This window comes from Rutidosis leptorrhynchoides, chromosome 2, assembly GCF_046630445.1.
Source record: "Rutidosis leptorrhynchoides isolate AG116_Rl617_1_P2 chromosome 2, CSIRO_AGI_Rlap_v1, whole genome shotgun sequence".
Lineage (NCBI taxonomy): Eukaryota > Viridiplantae > Streptophyta > Magnoliopsida > Asterales > Asteraceae > Rutidosis > Rutidosis leptorrhynchoides.
Window position 1 is genome coordinate 253575613 of NC_092334.1, and position 20413 is coordinate 253596025.

Genomic DNA, 20413 nt, shown 5'->3' on the forward strand with positions numbered 1-20413 from the left:
CGTGTTTCCAGGTTTTAAATCATTAAGTTAGCATATCATATAGATATAGAACATGTGTTTAGTTGATTTTAAAAGTCAAGTTAGAAGGATTAACTTTTGTTTGCGAACAAGTTTAGAATTAACTAAACTATGTTCTAGTGATTACAAGTTTAAACCTTCGAATAAGATAGCTTTATATGTATGAATCGAATGATGTTATGAACATCATTACTACCTTAAGTTCCTTGGATAAACCTACGGGAAAAGAGAAAAATGGATCTAGCTTCAATGGATCCTTGGATGGCTCGAAGTTCTTGAAGCAGAATCATGACACGAAAACAAGTTCAAGTAAGATCATCACTTAAAATAAGATTGTTATAGTTATAGAAATTGAACCAAAGTTTGAATATGATTATTACCTTGTATTAGAATGATAACCTACTGTAAGAAACAAAGATTTCTTGAGGTTGGATGATCACCTTACAAGATTGGAAGTGAGCTAGCAAACTTGAAAGTATTCTTGATTTTATGAAACTAGAACTTTTGGAATTTATGAAGAACACTTAGAACTTGAAGATAGAACTTGAGAGAGATCAATTAGATGAAGAAAATTGAAGAATGAAAGTGTTTGTAGGTGTTTTTGGTCGTTGGTGTATGGATTAGATATAAAGGATATGTTATTTTGTTTTCATGTAAATAAGTCATGAATGATTACTCATATTTTTGTAATTTTATGAGATATTTCATGCTAGTTGCCAAATGATGGTTCCCACATGTGTTAGGTGACTCACATGGGCTGCTAAGAACTGATCATTGGAGTGTATATACCAATAGTACATACATCTAAAAGCTGTGTATTGTACGAGTACGAATACGGGTGCATACGAGTAGAATTGTTGATGAAACTGAACGAGGATGTAATTGTAAGCATTTTTGTTAAGTAGAAGTATTTTGATAAGTGTCTTGAAGTCTTTCAAAAGTGTATGAATACATATTAAAATACTACATGTATATACATTTTAACTGAGTCGTTAAGTCATCGTTAGTCGTTACATGTAAATGTTGTTTTGAAACTTTTAGGTTAACGATCTTGTTAAATGTTTTTAACCCAATGTTTATAATATCAAATGAGATTTTAAATTATTATATTATCATGATATTATCATGTATGAATATCTCTTAATATGATATATATACATTAAATGTCTTTACAACGATAATCGTTACATATATGTCTCGTTTAAAAATCATTAAGTTAGTAGTCTTGTTTTTACATATGTAGTTCATTGTTAATATACTTAATGATATGTTTACTTATCATAGTATCATGTTAACTATATATATATCCATATATATATGTCATCATATAGTTTTTACAAGTTTTAACGTTCGTGAATCACCGGTCAACTTGGGTGGTCAATTGTCTATATGAAACATATTTCAATTAATCAAGTCTTAACAAGTTTGATTGCTTAACATGTTGGAAACATTTAATCATGTAAATATCAATCTCAATTAATATATATAAACATGGAAAAGTTCGGGTCACTACAGTACCTACCCGTTAAATAAATTTCGTCCCGAAATTTTAAGCTGTTGAAGGTGTTGACGAATCTTCTGGAAATAGATGCGGGTATTTATTCTTCATCTGATCTTCACGCTCCCAGGTGAACTCGGGTCCTCTACGAGCATTCCATTGAACCTTAACAATTGGTATCTTGTTTTGCTTAAGTCTTTTAACCTCACGATCCATTATTTCGACGGGTTCTTCGATGAATTGAAGTTTTTCGTTGATTTGGATTTCATCTAACGGAATAGTGAGATCTTCTTTAGCAAAACATTTCTTCAAATTCGAGACGTGGAAAGTGTTATGTACAGCCACGAGTTGTTGAGGTAACTCTAGTCGGTAAGCCACTGGTCCGACACGATCAATAATCTTGAATGGTCCAATATACCTTGGATTTAATTTCCCTCGTTTACCAAATCGAACAACGCCTTTCCAAGGTGCAACTTTAAGCATGACCATCTCTCCAATTTCAAATTCTATAACTTTTCTTTTAATGTCAGCGTAGCTCTTTTATCGACTTTGGGCGGTTTTCAACCGTTGTTGAATTTGGATGATCTTCTCGGTAGTTTCTTGTATATTCTCCGGACCCGTAATCTGTCTATCCCCCACTTCACTCCAACAAATTGGAGACCTGCACTTTCTACCATAAAGTGCTTCAAACGGCGCCATCTCAATGCTTGAATGGTAGCTGTTGTTGTAGGAAAATTCTGCTAACGGTAGATGTCGATCCCAACTGTTTTCGAAATCAATAACACATGCTCGTAGCATGTCTTCAAGTGTTTGTATCGTCCTTTCGCTCTGCCCATCAGTTTGTGGATGATAGGCAGTACTCATGTCTAGACGAGTTCCTAATGCTTGCTGTAATGTCTGCCAGAATCTTGAAATAAATCTGACATCCCTATCAGAGATAATAGAGATTGGTATTCCATGTCTGGAGATGACTTCCTTCAAATACAGTCGTGCTAACTTCTCCATCTTGTCATCTTCTCTTATTGGTAGGAAGTGTGCTGATTTGGTGAGACGATCAACTATTACCCAAATAGTATCAAAACCACTTGCAGTCCTTGGCAATTTAGTGATGAAATCCATGGTAATGTTTTCCCATTTCCATTCCGGGATTTGGGGTTGTTGAAGTAGACCTGATGGTTTCTGATGCTCAGCTTTGACCTTAGAACACGTCAAACATTCTCCTACGTATTTAGCAACATCGGCTTTCATACCCGGCCACCAAAAATGTTTCTTGAGATCCTTGTACATCTTCCCCGTTCCAGGATGTATTGAGTATCTGGTTTTATGAGCTTCTCTAAGTACCATTTCTCTCATATCTCCAAATTTTGGTACCCAAATCCTTTCAGCCCTATACCGGGTTCCGTCTTCCCGAATATTAAGATGCTTCTCTGATCCTTTGGGTATTTCATCCTTTAAATTTCCCTCTTTTAAAACTCCTTGTTGCGCCTCCTTTATTTGAGTAGTAATGTTATTATGAATCATTATATTCATAGATTTTACTCGAATGGGTTCTCTGTCCTTCCTGCTCAAGGCATCGGCTACCACATTTGCCTTCCCCGGGTGGTAACGAATCTCAAAGTCATAATCATTCAATAATTCAATCCACCTACGCTGCCTCATATTCAGTTGTTTCTGATTAAATATGTGTTGAAGACTTTTGTGGTCGGTATATATAATACTTTTGACTCCATATAAGTAGTGCCTCCAAGTCTTTAATGCAAAAACAACCGCGCCTAATTCCAAATCATGCGTCGTATAATTTTGTTCGTGAATCTTCAATTGTCTAGACGCATAAGCAATCACCTTCGTTCGTTGCATTAATACACAACCGAGACCTTGCTTTGATGCATCACAATAAATCACAAAATCATCATTCCCTTCAGGCAATGACAATATAGGTACCGTAGTTAGCTTTTTCTTCAGTAACTGAAACGCTTTCTCTTGTTCATCATTCCATTCAAATTTCTTCCCTTTATGCGTTAATGCAGTCAAGGGTTTTGCTATTCTGGAAAAGTCTTGGATGAACCTTCTGTAGTAACCAGCTAGTCCTAAAAACTGGCGTATGTGTTTCGGAGTTTTCGGAGTTTCCCACTTTTCAACAGTTTCTATCTTTGCCGGATCTACCTTAATACCTTCTTTGTTCACTATGTGACCGAGGAATTGAACTTCTTCCAACCAAAATGCACACTTTGAAAACTTAGCGTACAATTCTTCCTTCCTCAATACTTCTAACACCTTTCTCAAATGTTCACCGTGTTCTTGGTCATTCTTTGAGTAAATAAGTATGTCATCAATGAAAACAATGACAAACTTGTCAAGGTATGGTCCACACACTCGGTTCATAAGGTCCATGAACACAGCTGGTGCATTAGTTAAACCAAACGGCATGACCATAAACTCGTAATGACCGTAACGTGTTCTGAAAGCAGTCTTTGGAATATCATCTTCTTTCACCCGCATTTGATGATACCTGGAACGTAAGTCAATCTTTGAATAAACAGACGAGCCTTGTAGTTGATCAAATAAGTCATCGATTCTCGGTAGTGGGTAGCGGTTCTTGATGGTAAGTTTGTTCAACTCTCGGTAGTCGATACACAACCTGAATGTACCATCTTTCTTCTTGACAAACAAAACAGGAGCTCCCCACAGTGATGTGCTTGGTCGAATGAAACCACGCTCTAAAAGTTCTTGTAATTGGCTTTGTAGTTCTTTCATCTCGCTGGGTGCGAGTCTGTAAGGAGCACGAGCTATTGGTGCAGCTCCTGGTACAAGATCTATTTGAAATTCAACGGATCGATGTGGGGGTAATCCTGGTAATTCTTTCGGAAATACATCAGGAAATTCTTTTGCGACGGGAACATCATTGATGCTCTTTTCTTCAGTTTGTACTTTCTCGACGTGTGCTAGAATAGCATAGCAACCTTTTCTTATTAGTTTTTGTGCCTTCAAATTACTAATAAGATGTAGCTTCATGTTGTCCTTTTCTCCGTACACCATTAAGGGTTTTCCTTTTTCTCGTATAATGCGAATTGCATTTTTGTAACAAACGATCTCCGCTTTCACTTCTTTCAACCAGTCCATACCGATTATCACATCAAAACTCCCTAACTCTACTGGTATCAAATCAATCTTAAATGTTTCGCTAACCAGTTTAATTTCTCGATTCCGACATATATTATCTGCTGAAATTAATTTACCATTTGCTAATTCGAGTAAAAATTTACTATCCAAAGGCGTCAATGGACAACTTAATTTAGCACAAAAATCTCTACTCATATAGCTTCTATCCGCACCCGAATCAAATAAAACGTAAGCAGATTTATTGTCAATAAGAAACGTACCCGTAACAAGCTCCGGGTCTTCCTGTGCCTCTGCCGCATTAATATTGAAAACTCTTCCGCGGCCTTGTCCATTCGTGTTCTCCTGGTTCGGGCAATTTCTAATAATGTGGCCCGGTTTTCCACATTTATAACAAACTACATTGGCATAGCTTGCTCCGACACTACTTGCTCCGCCATTACTCGTTCCGACACCATTTGTTCCTTTCGTTCTATTAACCCTTGGTCCGTAGACCTCACACTTTGCCGCGCTATGACCATTTCTTTTACACTTGTTGCAAAATTTGGTGTAGAACCCCGAGTGATACTTTTCACACCTTTGGCATAGCTGCTTCTGATTATTGTTGTTGCTGCGGTTATTATTGTTGTTGGGATGATTGTTGTAGTTGTTGTTGTTGTTGTTGTTGTTGGGCCATTTGTTGTAGTTGCGATTGATGTTGCGATTGTTGGGATAATTGTTGCGATTGCTGTTGTTGTTGTATTGGTGATTCTTATCACCGTTTTCCTCCCACTTTCTTTTGACTTGCTTCACATTGGCCTCTTCAGCAGTCTGTTCTTTAATTCTTTCTTCAATCTGGTTCACTAGTTTATGAGCCATTCTACATGCCTGTTGTATGGAGGCGGGCTCGTGTGAACTTATATCTTCTTGGATTCTTTCCGGTAATCCTTTCACAAATGCGTCGATCTTCTCTTCCTCATCTTCGAATGCTCCCGGACACAATAGGCACAATTCTGTGAATCATCTTTCGTACGTGGTAATATCAAATCCTTGGGTTCGTAACCCTCTAAGTTCTGTCTTGAGCTTATTGACCTCAGTTCTGGGACGGTACTTCTCGTTCATCAAGTGCTTGAATGCTGACCACGGTAGTGCGTACGCATCGTCTTGTCCCACTTGCTCTAGATAGGTATTCCACCATGTTAACGCAGAACCTGTGAAGGTATGCGTAGCGTACTTTACTTTGTCCTCTTCAGTACACTTACTTATGGCAAACACCGATTCGACCTTCTCGGTCCACCGTTTCAATCCGATCGGTCCTTCGGTTCCATCAAATTCCAAAGGTTTGCAGGCAGTGAATTCTTTGTAGGTGCATCCTACACGATTTCCTGTACTGCTAGATCCAAGGTTATTGTTGGTATGTAGCGCAGCCTGTACTGCGGCTATGTTTGAAGCTAGAAAAGTACGGAATTCCTCTTCATTCATATTCACGGTGTGTCGAGTAGTCGGTGCCATTTCCTTCAAAATAGTTAAATGGAACAAGTTAATCATACAGAATATTAAGAGTAGTTAATAGTATTTCGTAGCATAATATGAACTCATTTATAAAAGCTTTTTCTTCATATTAGCGTTTTATAAGTTTAAATTCGGGTAGTACCTACCCGTTAAGTTCATACTTAGTAGCTAATATACAATTCAACTACTACAATTCTATATGAAAAACTGATTATAATAATATTTCGCGTTCAAACTTTTATACAATATTTTACAAACTTACAATACCGCTTATTTTACATAAAGCATGAAATATAGCACACGATAACTTTGATACAAGATAGTTGTGAAGATAATTCTAGCTAGTACACAAGTCGTTCAGCAAAGGCAATAAAGACACGTAATTCATACGTCCAGAAACAAGTCATGCATTCTGGTTTTACTAGGACTACTTCCCATCCTTGGTCTTGTGCAACATAACCGTTATGGCCGTTGATAAGACAGCGTGTTGTAACGTCGTCAAAGGGACGAGGGTTACGTAATGTCCAACAGTCCCGTAATAATCTAAAAACCTCATTTCTTACCCCAATTACCGACTCCCTCACTTGTGGGAACGTTTTGTTTAATAGTTGTAGCCCGATGTTCTTGTTCTCACTTTGATGAGAAGCGAACATTACTAATCCGTAAGCATAACATGCTTCTTTATGTTGCATGTTAGCCGCTTTTTCAAAATCACGAAGTCCAATATTCGGATATATTGAGTCAAAATAATTTCTTAACCCATTGCGTAAAATAGCATTTGGGTTCCCCGCAATATATGCGTCAAAGTAAACACATCGTAACTTATGGATTTCCCAATGTGATATCCCCCATCTTTTGAACGAAAGCCTTTTATAAACCAAGGCATTCTTGGAGCGTTCTTCGAATGTCTTACAAACTGATCTCGCCTTAAATAGTTGTGTCGAAGAATTCTGACCGACTCTAGACAAGATTTCATCAATCATGTCTCCGGGTAGGTCTCTTAAAATATTGGGTTGTCTATCCATTTTGTGTTTTTATACTGTAAAATAGACAAGAGTTAGATTCATAAAAAAAAAATACTTATTAATACAAGCAATTTTTACATATATCATAAAGCATAAGCACACTATATTACTTATATTACACCACACGAATACAACTATCTTATTCCGACTCGCTTGTTTCTTCTTCTTCGGTTTTGGTTCGTTTTGCCAAGTTTCTAGGGATATATGATGTTCCCCTAATACGAGCCGTCATTATCCACATTGGTTTAGAAAAACCTGGTGGTTTAGAGGTTCCCGGGTCATTGTTACAACTTAAGGACTTCGGGGGTTGACGATACATATAAAGTTCATCGGGGTTGGAATTAGATTTCTCTATTTTTATGCCCTTTCCCTTATTATTTTCTTTTGCCTTTTTAAATTCAGTTGGGGAAATTTCTATAACATCATCGGAATTCTCGTCGGAATCCGATTCATCGAAGAATTGGTAATCCTCCCAATATTTTGCTTCCTTGGCGGAAACACCATTGACCATAATTAACCTTGGTCGGTTGGTTGAGGATTTTCTTTTACTTAACCGTTTTATTATTTTCCCCACCGGTTCTATTTCTTCATCCGGTTCCGATTCTTCTTCCGGTTCCGATTCTTCTTTCGGTTCCGACTCTTCTTCCGGTTCCTCTTCGGGAACTTGTGAATCAGTCCACGAATCATTCCAATTTACATTTGACTCTTCATTATTATTAGGTGAGTCAATGGGACTTGTTCTAGAGGTAGACATCTATCACATAATATCAAATGCGTTAAGAGATTAATATATCACAAAATATTCACATGTTAAAAATATATAGTTTCCAACAAAATTTGTTAAGCAATCATTTTTCAAGTAAACACGGTCGAAGTCCAGACTCACTAATGCATCCTAACAAACTAGATAAGACACACTAATGCAAAATTCTGGTTCTCTAAGACCAACGCTCGGATACCAACTGAAATGTCCCGTTCTTATTGATTAAAAACGTTCCATATTAATTGATTTCGTTGCGAGGTTTTGACCTCTATATGAGACGTTTTTTAAAGACTGCATTCATTTTTAAAACAAACCATAACCTTTATTTCATAAATAAAGGTTTAAAAAGCTTTACGTAGATTATCAAATAATGATAATCTAAAATATCCTGTTTACACACGACCATTACATAATGGTTTACAACACAAATATGTTACATCGAAATCAGTTTCTTGAATGCAGTTTTTACACAATATCATACAAACATGGACTCCAAATCTTGTCCTTATTTTAGTATGCAACAGCGGAAGCTCTTAATATTCACCTGAGAATAAACATGCTTTAAACGTCAACAAAAATGTTGGTGAGTTATAGGTTTAACCTATATATATCAAATCGTAACAATAGACCACAAGATTTCATATTTCAATACACATCCCATACATAGAGATAAAAATCATTCATATGGTGAACACCTGGTAACCGACATTAACAAGATGCATATATAAGAATATCCCCATCATTCCGGGACACCCTTCGGATATGATATAAATTTCGAAGTACTAAAGCATCCGGTACTTTGGATGGGGTTTGTTAGGCCCAATAGATCTATCTTTAGGATTCGCGTCAATTAGGGTGTCTGTTCCCTAATTCTTAGATTACCAGACTTAATAAAAAGGGGCATATTCGATTTCGATAATTCAACCATAGAATGTAGTTTCACGTACTTGTGTCTATTTTGTAAATCATTTATAAAACCTGCATGTATTCTCATCCCAAAAATATTAGATTTTAAAAGTGGGACTATAACTCACTTTCACAGATTTTTACTTCGTCGGGAAGTAAGACTTGGCCACTGGTTGATTCACGAACCTATAACAATATATACATATATATCAAAGTATGTTCAAAATATATTTACAACACTTTTAATATATTTTGATGTTTTAAGTTTATTAAGTCAGCTGTCCTCGTTAGTAACCTATAACTAGTTGTCCACAGTTAGATATACAGAAATAAATCGATAAATATTATCTTGAATCAATCCACGACCCAGTGTATACGTATCTCAGTATTGATCACAACTCAAACTATACATATTTTGGAATCAACCTCAACCCTGTATAGCTAACTCCAACATTCACATATAGAGTGTCTATGGTTGTTCCGAAATATATATAGATGTGTCGACATGATAGGTCGAAACATTGTATACGTGTCTATGGTATCTCAAGATTACATAATATACAATACAAGTTGATTAAGTTATGGTTGGAATATATTTGTTACCAATTTTCACGTAGCTAAAATGAGAAAAATTATCCAATCTTGTTTTACCCATAACTTCTTCATTTTAAATCCGTTTTGAGTGAATCAAATTGCTATGGTTTCATATTGAACTCTATTTTATGAATCTAAACAGAAAAAGTATAGGTTTATAGTCGGAAAAATAAGTTACAAGTCGTTTTTGTAAAGGTAGTCATTTCAGTCGAAAGAACGACGTCTAGATGACCATTTTAGAAAACATACTTCCACTTTGAGTTTAACCATAATTTTTGGATATAGTTTCATGTTCATAATAAAAATAATTTTCTCAGAATAACAACTTTTAAATCAAAGTTTATCATAGTTTTTAATTAACTAACCCAAAACAGCCCGCAGTGTTACTACGACGGCGTAAATCCGGTTTTACGGTGTTTTTCGTGTTTCCAGGTTTTAAATCATTAAGTTAGCATATCATATAGATATAGAACATGTGTTTAGTTGATTTTAAAAGTCAAGTTATAAGGATTAACTTTTGTTTGCGAACAAGTTTAGAATTAACTAAACTATGTTCTAGTGATTACAAGTTTAAACCTTCGAATAAGATAGCTTTATATGTATGAATCGAATGATGTTATGAACATCATTACTACCTTAAGTTCCTTGGATAAACCTACTGGAAAAGAGAAAAATGGATCTAGCTTCAATGGATCCTTGGATGGCTCGAAGTTCTTGAAGCAGAATCATGACACGAAAACAAGTTCAAGTAAGATCATCACTTAAAATAAGATTGTTATAGTTATAGAAATTGAACCAAAGTTTGAATATGATTATTACCTTGTATTAGAATGATAACCTACTGTAAGAAACAAAGATTTCTTGAGGTTGGATGATCACCTTACAAGATTGGAAGTGAGCTAGCAAACTTGAAAGTATTCTTGATTTTATGAAACTAGAACTTTTGGAATTTATGAAGAACACTTAGAACTTGAAGATAGAACTTGAGAGAGATCAATTAGATGAAGAAAATTGAAGAATGAAAGTGTTTGTAGGTGTTTTTGGTCGTTGGTGTATGGATTAGATATAAAGGATATGTTATTTTGTTTTCATGTAAATAAGTCATGAATGATTACTCATATTTTTGTAATTTTATGAGATATTTCATGCTAGTTGCCAAATGATGGTTCCCACATGTGTTAGGTGACTCACATGGGCTGCTAAGAGCTGATCATTGGAGTGTATATACCAATAGTACATACATCTAAAAGCTGTGTATTGTACGAGTACGAATACGGGTGCATACGAGTAGAATTGTTGATGAAACTGAACGAGGATGTAATTGTAAGCATTTTTGTTAAGTAGAAGTATTTTGATAAGTGTCTTGAAGTCTTTCAAAAGTGTATGAATACATATTAAAACACTACATGTATATACATTTTAACTGAGTCGTTAAGTCATCGTTAGTCGTTACATGTAAATGTTGTTTTGAAACTTTTAGGTTAACGATCTTGTTAAATGTTGTTAACCCAATGTTTATAATATCAAATGAGATTTTAAATTATTATATTATCATGATATTATCATGTATGAATATCTCTTAATATGATATATATACATTAAATGTCTTTACAACGATAATCGTTACATATATGTCTCGTTTAAAAATCATTAAGTTAGTAATCTTGTTTTTACATATGTAGTTCATTGTTAATATACTTAATGATATGTTTACTTATCATAGTATCATGTTAACTATATATATATCCATATATATGTCATCATATAGTTTTTACAAGTTTTAACGTTCGTGAATCACCGGTCAACTTGGGTGGTCAATTGTCTATATGAAACATATTTCAATTAATCAAGTCTTAACAAGTTTGATTGCTTAACATGTTGGAAACATTTAATCATGTAAATATCAATCTCAATTAATATATATAAACATGGAAAAGTTCGGGTCACTACAACAACCGCGTCGTAAACCTCAACATCATAATCTGTATCTCGGATATCAACCTCACACGCTTCAATATCACCATACTGTACTTCGAGTATGATTTTCGTTCTACATATCGTTCTACATCGATTATTTTTGTTTTACGTAACGTTTTACTCCATTCGACATGGCGATTATGTAATCTTTAATGTTTTAGAGATCATGTAATCTAGTGATAACGATAAATCAAATGAGTTTAATATCCTAGTGACTCATTAAATTCATAATTACATTCAAAGAAAATATATATGCAAGTATATTTTCATAAAGATTGAAATTAAAAATTCTTTCGTACAAACTGTTGATGATGAAAATATTTTAACGGGTGGGTAGTACCCGAGAAATATTCAGAATTCACATTAATAAGTTACACTGTACATTCTTCGAATCTGATTCAACGGTCAATTGCTATTCTATTTACAATCACCGATATACGTATTCGTTCACCACAGAATAACCATTTCCATTCAATTTCATATTTGGATTTTGACCTATCAGAATCCAACAAGTGGCATAATGAAGAAAACATTGGACAAAATAAAATTTGTTAGAAACAGACAAATTAATTATGATGAATTTTATTAAGATTCCACGCTAACTGTTTCTAGCTAACTGTTCCCAGCTAACTGTTAATTCCGTATTACTTTTATCGCAATTTTATTTCTGTTATTTACTTTTACGCACTTTAAATAACGGGACACGTATACAAGGTTTCGACCTATCATATCGACCCATCTATATATACATTTCGGAACAACCATGGACACTCTATATGTGAATGTGGGAGTTGGCTGTACAGGGTTGGAGTTAATTCCAAAATATATATATGGTTTGAGTTATGATCAATACTGAGACCGGTACACGGGTCACGATACGTATTAATTAATTCGGGTATTATATATTAAATTATATATGAATTTACTGGACCATTGGACAATCGGACTACTGGACTGCTAACTTTGGACAATTAAAATGAATTAAAATATTGATTATAACATATGAAACTAAATAATTCTTCAAGTTTGCCACTTGATTTCATCTTAAACCTCATTCGTATCTCTACAATTACAATCCGCGTTCAAACCTTTCATGATTTTTGAAAACACCTCGATCGGAAAGACGAACCAATCGCATTTCATCTACGGAAGAAAAGATTTATGTACCTGAAGAACTCCCGAATCTAAATTCATAGTTTAACACATATCCGTGTTGAATTCTTTACCATTTATTAGCAAAAACAACCTTATGACTCCTTTTCAAAGTAGCTAAGTTTGTCACAGCTTCATCAAGTTAACTTTGACTTCTGAGTAACACTACTCTTATTATAACCTCGATATATACACGTTGTTCTTTCGCCGTCCTTACCGGAGAAACCTTTTATATTCCACGACATCATCAGAATATGTACCAGCAACTCGTTGACTCTTTGGCGGAACCAGCAATTAGTAATTTGAAAATCACACAGAACTTCTCCAGTTATACTTATAGCGTCTATCCCTAAGAATTTCACACTTCGAATGTGAAGTTTCTAAAAAAAAAAACACCCTGAACTGCAAACTAGTTCTTGAAATGCTGATGAAGCAGCAAAAACTGTAAGCGACTTTAGCAGTCAAAAGTTGACGATAAAGTATAATGTGTTGGTAAAACTCAGAAAAAGAGGAGATTTGAAACTGGAAAACGGATTGAGCAAAGTATGAAGGAAGGTGTGGATGAATCACAAGAACTGAATCTACTTTTAAAGAATCCAAACGATTCGGTACCTGCTGAAACCATTAGTAAGAACCCTACTCGATATTCTAAACCTTTCCGGATGATATTCTTCATCATTATCTTATCTTAGATATTATAAGATATCTTCATATCTTCTGTTATACATATTCTCGATATTTCAGGAGATATTTTTACAACTATTCCTATCTGCGATCATGTATCTTTCCGTAATATCTGCGTTATAAAATAAAAGAAACTGTGTTAGTTTCTAAATTCTGAAACCTTCGAAATCAAATATGAATGTTTTGAAGTAGTGTTGGGAACTGATGTATGAATTAGTATAATATAATGAAACTTGATCAACTTCATTATATTACAGTAAGTCATGTTGAGTTTCTAATGGGATGTGATGATTCACAGTACCATCATCATATGCCATGTTACACGGCTCTTACATTCTATCTAAATTCTAAAAATATCAAGAAAATATTTCTTGATGATTCGGTCTTTTCCCAGGATATTCTGGTAATCCGACAAATCAAAATCATGCTATTACCATTTCTTTCTGAGAGCATTAGCTATGCTCATTCCAAACTTCATACCAACGAATTCCGGATCATTGCTCGCTTGACTCGAGGACGGGAAGAAAAAACGAAGGGAGTAGTTTTATAGTGAAATATCCGACAAAGAAATCGAAACAGATTGGCGCATTAAATCAAAGAAGATCATAATTCCCATATTCGCCGAAGAATCAAATCTTTTAGATTTTCAAGATTTTTTTTTAATTTCCGAAAATTCACTGTGACTACGTCAAAAAGTTAAATTTTTATCTCAATCTCTTGTGACGGCTTCACTCGTACGCTTCATATAATCGAATTGTTTTACCACTATTACTGAATGGTGATAAAACTCTAGCTATCAATTCATATTCGTCATAAAAACATTTTATTGTTAGTCATGACAATCTCGATCAAATTTCGGGGACGAAATTTCTTTAACGGGTGGGTACTGTAACGACCCGGAAATTTCCGACCAAATTTAAACCTTAATCTTTATATGTTTCCGACACGATAAGCAAAATCTATAATGTTGAGTCTAGAAAGTTTGAAAACTATATTAGAATAATCAATTACCCTTTTGACCATGTCTGACGATTCACGAACCTTTGTGTGTAAGTAAAACTGTAAACACATATGAACTTTGAATATAAGTAATATTATATATATTGAAAATTTAGAAATATGAAATATGATAATAAATATGATATAATTAATAAGTAGTAATATATTAAATCTAATTACAAATTTGTATATGATTGTTTCGTTAATATTAATATTATTACTTTCGTTATTGTTATTATTGTTAATATTATATTAATACTTGTATTAATAATGTTATCACTCTTAATATAAAATATATATATATATATAAATAAAATTCTATTATGATTAAGTTGTATTATTATTATTTAGTATCTTTGATATTAATAACATTATTATTATTATTATTATTATTATTATTATTATTATTATTATTAATTAGTATTATTATTCTTATTATTATTATTATTATTATATATATATATATATATATATTAAATGTAAAAAAATAAATAAAAACGTGAATCTGTCATTTGTTTCCTTCCTATATCTTCTGCTCATCCGTGACTTCCTGTCTACATCAATTGAGGGAACTAGTGATCTATTTTTTTCTTTTATCAACTCTCTATAAATAAACATTTCATATGAGGGATAGATAGATGCATCATAAAATATACATACAAACACCATCACATATTCGATCAACCTTGACTCATCTCCTGATACAACCATCACCACCAAGCGACCTCGGTTATCATCCACCACCGTGAGCCACTAAGTAACCATCTCTCTCTCATCTTCCTCTCTAATATTGTTCGGGAACCACCACCTACACCGTAATAACCCCACTCTACACCACCACGACTCACCATCGTGAAGCCAACTCATTCATAAACACCATCACCATAACCATCGGAGAACCCATTTATCACCACTATTGGATTACAACCACAACCACCATTTCCTTTGCTTTGTTTTGAAAACCCACAACCCACTAAACTCGATGTTATTGTCTTTCCTGTTTCCGCTACGGTGATGATGTAACGAGCATATAATGATGATGAAAATAAGTATGACGAATTGCTGCTATTGATATCAATTAAATATATGAAGATGATATATATATTTTTTTTAAACGTTAAAGAAAGGGATATGGTGACCCCATATTAGATAATGATGTGATATATTTTTTTTTTTATCAAAAGACATCTCATAATCCACCAACTTCCCAAGTGCTTCAGTTTATAAACTGGAAAATTGATTTAATCTCTAATGGGGTCGAGTATTTGGTAGATGGGACCGAAAGAGGAATCCAAAGTGGTTGGAATTTAATCATACAGCTCCTATTCGTTTTTTTTCTTTTTCTTTTCTTCGATATTTTTTTTTTTATTTGAAGCATCTTAGGCTAAACTCACCACTTTGGGGTTTGTATAGTTAGTAGGCTCTCAATTCATTGGGTTTATATATGGGCCGTGACCATATTTGTATTGGGTCGATTTTGGGAAGCAGGAAATGGAAATAGATTAAATACGGGATATATAAATATAAAGATAGAATTTAACAGAAAAGCAGAAGTAGACAGATGGTTGAGTGTGTTGATGAGGGAATGGAAGGTCACGGGTTCGAGCCCGGCCTTTGACAAAATAGTTATTTTTTTAAAGGTAATATTATTACTATTAATATTATTATTGTTAACTATTGTTATTATTATGATAATTATTATTATTATTATTAAGTATTAAGTATTATTATCAAAATTATTAAACTTATCATTTTTATTAAAAACTAATATTATTATTAAAAGTATCGCTTTTATTAAAATTATCGTTTTATTTTTATTATTATTAATAGTACTATTATTATCATTATTAGTATTAATATAAGTATTTTTATTATTTTTATCATAAAAAGATATACAATTCAGGATATAGTATATGAACTTATTTGATCACAATTATATGTGTTAATATAAATATATGAATAATATAGGTTCGTGAATCCGAGACCAATCCTATACTTGATCAATGATGTTATATGTATTTTTACTACAAAATACATTAGGTGAGTATATAGTCCCTTTTAAACTCTAAATATTTTTGGGCTGAGAATACATGCGCTGTTTTTATAAATGATTTACGTTATGGACACAAGTGATCAAAAATAAATTCTACGTTGAGTTGTACCATGGCATATCTCTTTATACTTGGTAACTGCTAATTACGTGAGGAGCGTAAACGCGAATCCTGTTGATAGATCTATCGGGCTGACATCCTCAACCAGGCTGGACGACCAGCATTTAACGGTTGCACATTACTTCATTCTCGTTACTACACTTTGGTACAGTGTAGGGTTTATCTAAGAGTATGCTGCTGTGACTTTTAGTTAAGTATGGTTACCAAGTGCTCAACTGCTTTTCTATACACGAGGAGTGTATTATGTATAAACTTAAAATCTTGTGGTCCATAGTTATAATGCTGCTAGCATCAAACCTATATATCTCACCAACTTTATGTTGACATTTTAAAGCATGTTATTCTCAGGTACGAATTAAGTCTTCCGCTGTGCATTAGCTCATATTAAGGATACTACTTGGAGTCGATTATCGCAATGGAACCGAATGTTGAAGATTTCGTCCAGGGGGATAAGGACGGGTTCTCACATGTATAGATATAACAATTCTCTCCTAGAATTACAATCTTCAATTCTGAAATTTTGAAAAGGCACCCAGCTTACGAATCAATACATTGAACTTTGAAAAAGCTGAATGAAGCAGCAGAAACTGTAGGCAACCATAAACGACCTTAGTCATCGGAAGTTTGATGATAAAGAATAATATGTTGGAAAAGCTCAGAAACGTTAGAACTGGAAAACGGATAGAGTTAACCATGAAGGAGACCAATGACAAATACAAGGACCATACCCTATATTCAAAGAATTCAGATAATTCTAGATCTATTGAAATCTTTAGAGAATATCTTGCTCCGAAGTCATGTTAAAATCTTACGGAAAAATCTTTCTCCATCAACCATCGAACTTAGAAATTCCAAAATATCATCATCAATATCTTCGATATTTCTGAGGATATTTTCATAAATATTCTCGTCCGAAATTATATACCTCTTCGTGCTTCCTGTGTATCATTATATTGGAAACAATCAAGAGAAAATTTAGTACCGAAAAGCAGATTATGCGAAACTATGAAGAAAGCCGTGGATAAATCACAAAGAATAAGTTTGACTTCAAAGAATCCAAATGATTCAATGTCTGCTAAAGTCTTTAGTGAATATCTTGTTCCTTACTTTAAACCCTTGCAGACAATAGTTTATATCATCAACTGATCTTAGATATTCTGAGATATTATCGTATCTTTCATTATAAATATCCTCCATATGTCTGGAGATATTTTTATAACTATTATTATCTGAAATCATTAATCTCTTCGTGCTATCAGTATTACATCATATAGAAACTGTTAGTTTCTATATTCTGTAAACTTTCGAGCTTAAAATATGAATGTTATTGAAGTAATGTTGGGAACTGATGCATGAGTTAGTATAATATAATGACACTTGATCAACGTGATTATATTATAGTAAGTCATGCTGAGTTTCTAATGGGACGTGATGGTTCACAGATTCTAACGTCATCACGTGCCATGTTACATAACTCTTTCATTATGCTTAACTTCTGAACATATCAAAAAAGTATTTTCTTGATAGTTCTATTCTCAGTGATTCTGGTAATTTGATAAATCAAATCGTGCTAATACAGTAGTTCTTATTTAGAACACGATGTTTATTCGAAATTCCATACTTACGAATTCTGGACCATTACTCGCTTTACTAAAGGTCAGGAGGATAGTAAATAGGTAAAGAGCTCTAAAATATAAGGGAAAATATAAAGCCTAACAACAACACCGAAATTACAAACTGTGGATATCAGTGCGTATAGCAATATAAAGACACGGGAGGATTATAAATACAATAATCCCTAAAGCATAGTAGAAATAAACGGATTAATGGAACGGAAAAGGTAAAATAGTTGCGATAAACGGATTAATTGGAAAAGGAGAATGATTGTTGCGATAATCAGGATAAGTACAAGGATCAGAACTAGATTAAGCATTTCACGATCTTTTGAATTTGGGAATTGAGTATTGAAGTGGTGAAGATTAATGGAACGGAAAAGGTAAAATTTATAGTGAAAATATCAGACAGAGGAATCGAGGCAGATCACCGCATTTAATTATAGAAATCTAAATTTCCTTATTCGCAGAAGAATCAAATCTTTTAGATTTCGAAGATTTTCTTCAAATCCCTTAAATTCCGGAATTCAACCAAAACAACGCCAATAGTTAAGACACATCCTGTTTTCTAAATTCAATCGTGACTATGTCAAAAAGGATAAGAGGCATCTTACTTTCAAAATTCAACCCTGACTCTGTCAAAAGTTACGACGAATCTTTACTTATCCTATTTCAATCTTTTGTGATAATTTCACTCGTACGCTTCGAATAATTGAGTTGTTTTTATTCAAATCACCTGATGGTGATAAAACTTTAATTATTAACTCATATTCGTCATGAAAATATTTTTATTGTTAGCCATGACGACCACACTCAAATTTCGGTACGAAATTTCTTTAACGGGTAGGTACTGTGATGACTCGGGAATTTCCGACCAAATTTAAACTTTAATCTTTATATGTTTCTGACACGATAAGCAAAATCCGTAATGTTGAGTCTCGAAAGTTTTGAAATCTATATTCATGTAATCAATTACCCTTTGACTATGCTCGACGATTCACGAACCTCGACGAATAAATAAATATGTAATATATATATTTAATAAATATTAAAAATTTAATAAATTATATAACTGATAAATATTATATAATAAATGGTAATTTATTAAACTTAATTACAAGTTGAATATAAAAATTAAAGTAATACTATTATCATTACTAGTATTATTATTATTAAGTAATATTGTCGATAATGTTATTAAATAGATTGTTATTATTTGTATATATATTATAATGTATAAATATTAAATATTAATTGTATGTTATTACATAACTAATAAATTGTAATATTGATATATTAAATTAACTACAAGTTAAAATACTATTAATGTTATCACATTTATATTGTTAGTAAAATCAATAATAATATTATATATATAGATATGAAATTTGGTATGTAACAATGCTTATTATTATTATTGTTAACATTAATAATATTAATATTATTATAATTAGTATTATTACTAGTATCATTAATAATACAATTATTATCATTTTAAATATGATTATCACTTTATTAAACCTATCTTTAATCCATTATCTTTATTATTAATGTTATCATATCGATATCTTTTTATTATACTGTCTTACTTGATATTATTATTATCGATGAGTATTAGTATTTTTATCTATATAATATGATTACAAATATGATCATTAGGATTATTAGAAAATAAATATTTTATAAAAATTAATATTATTATCATTTGATTATTATTAGTATCATTAATAATTATTATTTATATATATAATTATTAATATTATTTGTATTAGTGATATTATTATCATTATTATTATTTTAAAAATCATTATTATTATTATATTTGATAATTATTAATAGAAAATAATACAATCTATTATTATTATTATTAGTATTAGTATTATTATTAAATAATAATATATTTATTTTCATTGTATGATTATCAGGATAATTATTATTTATTATTATTACAAAGGTATTTATTTTTTTATACTAATATATTTATTAATAATTAAAATTAATTAATTATATATATAAAGAGAAAAGAAATAGGTTCGTACGAATTAGTTACCCATAACAATCAAACTGTTTTATATTTTTGGATCCTATCTTCAATCTGTTAGATGTATGTATCAACTTGTCAATATCAGATTTCTTTACAGATTCAGTTACAGAACGGTACAAATTGTTATTTCTTTTTATTTTTTTATTTTTTGTTCTTGTCTGAGGAATTATTCCATCTGTCGACTAATTGATACTGAAAATCGATTCAGTTATTATTTTTTTTATTACGACAATCATACACTGACCTAAAATAATCACACACTATCATTCAATTACTGCATTTTATTTTTAAAAACAGAAAACTAAAGTTCAAACCTCTGACCTTCATCCTTATAGCAAATTCTCGATTTCTTATTTAAACT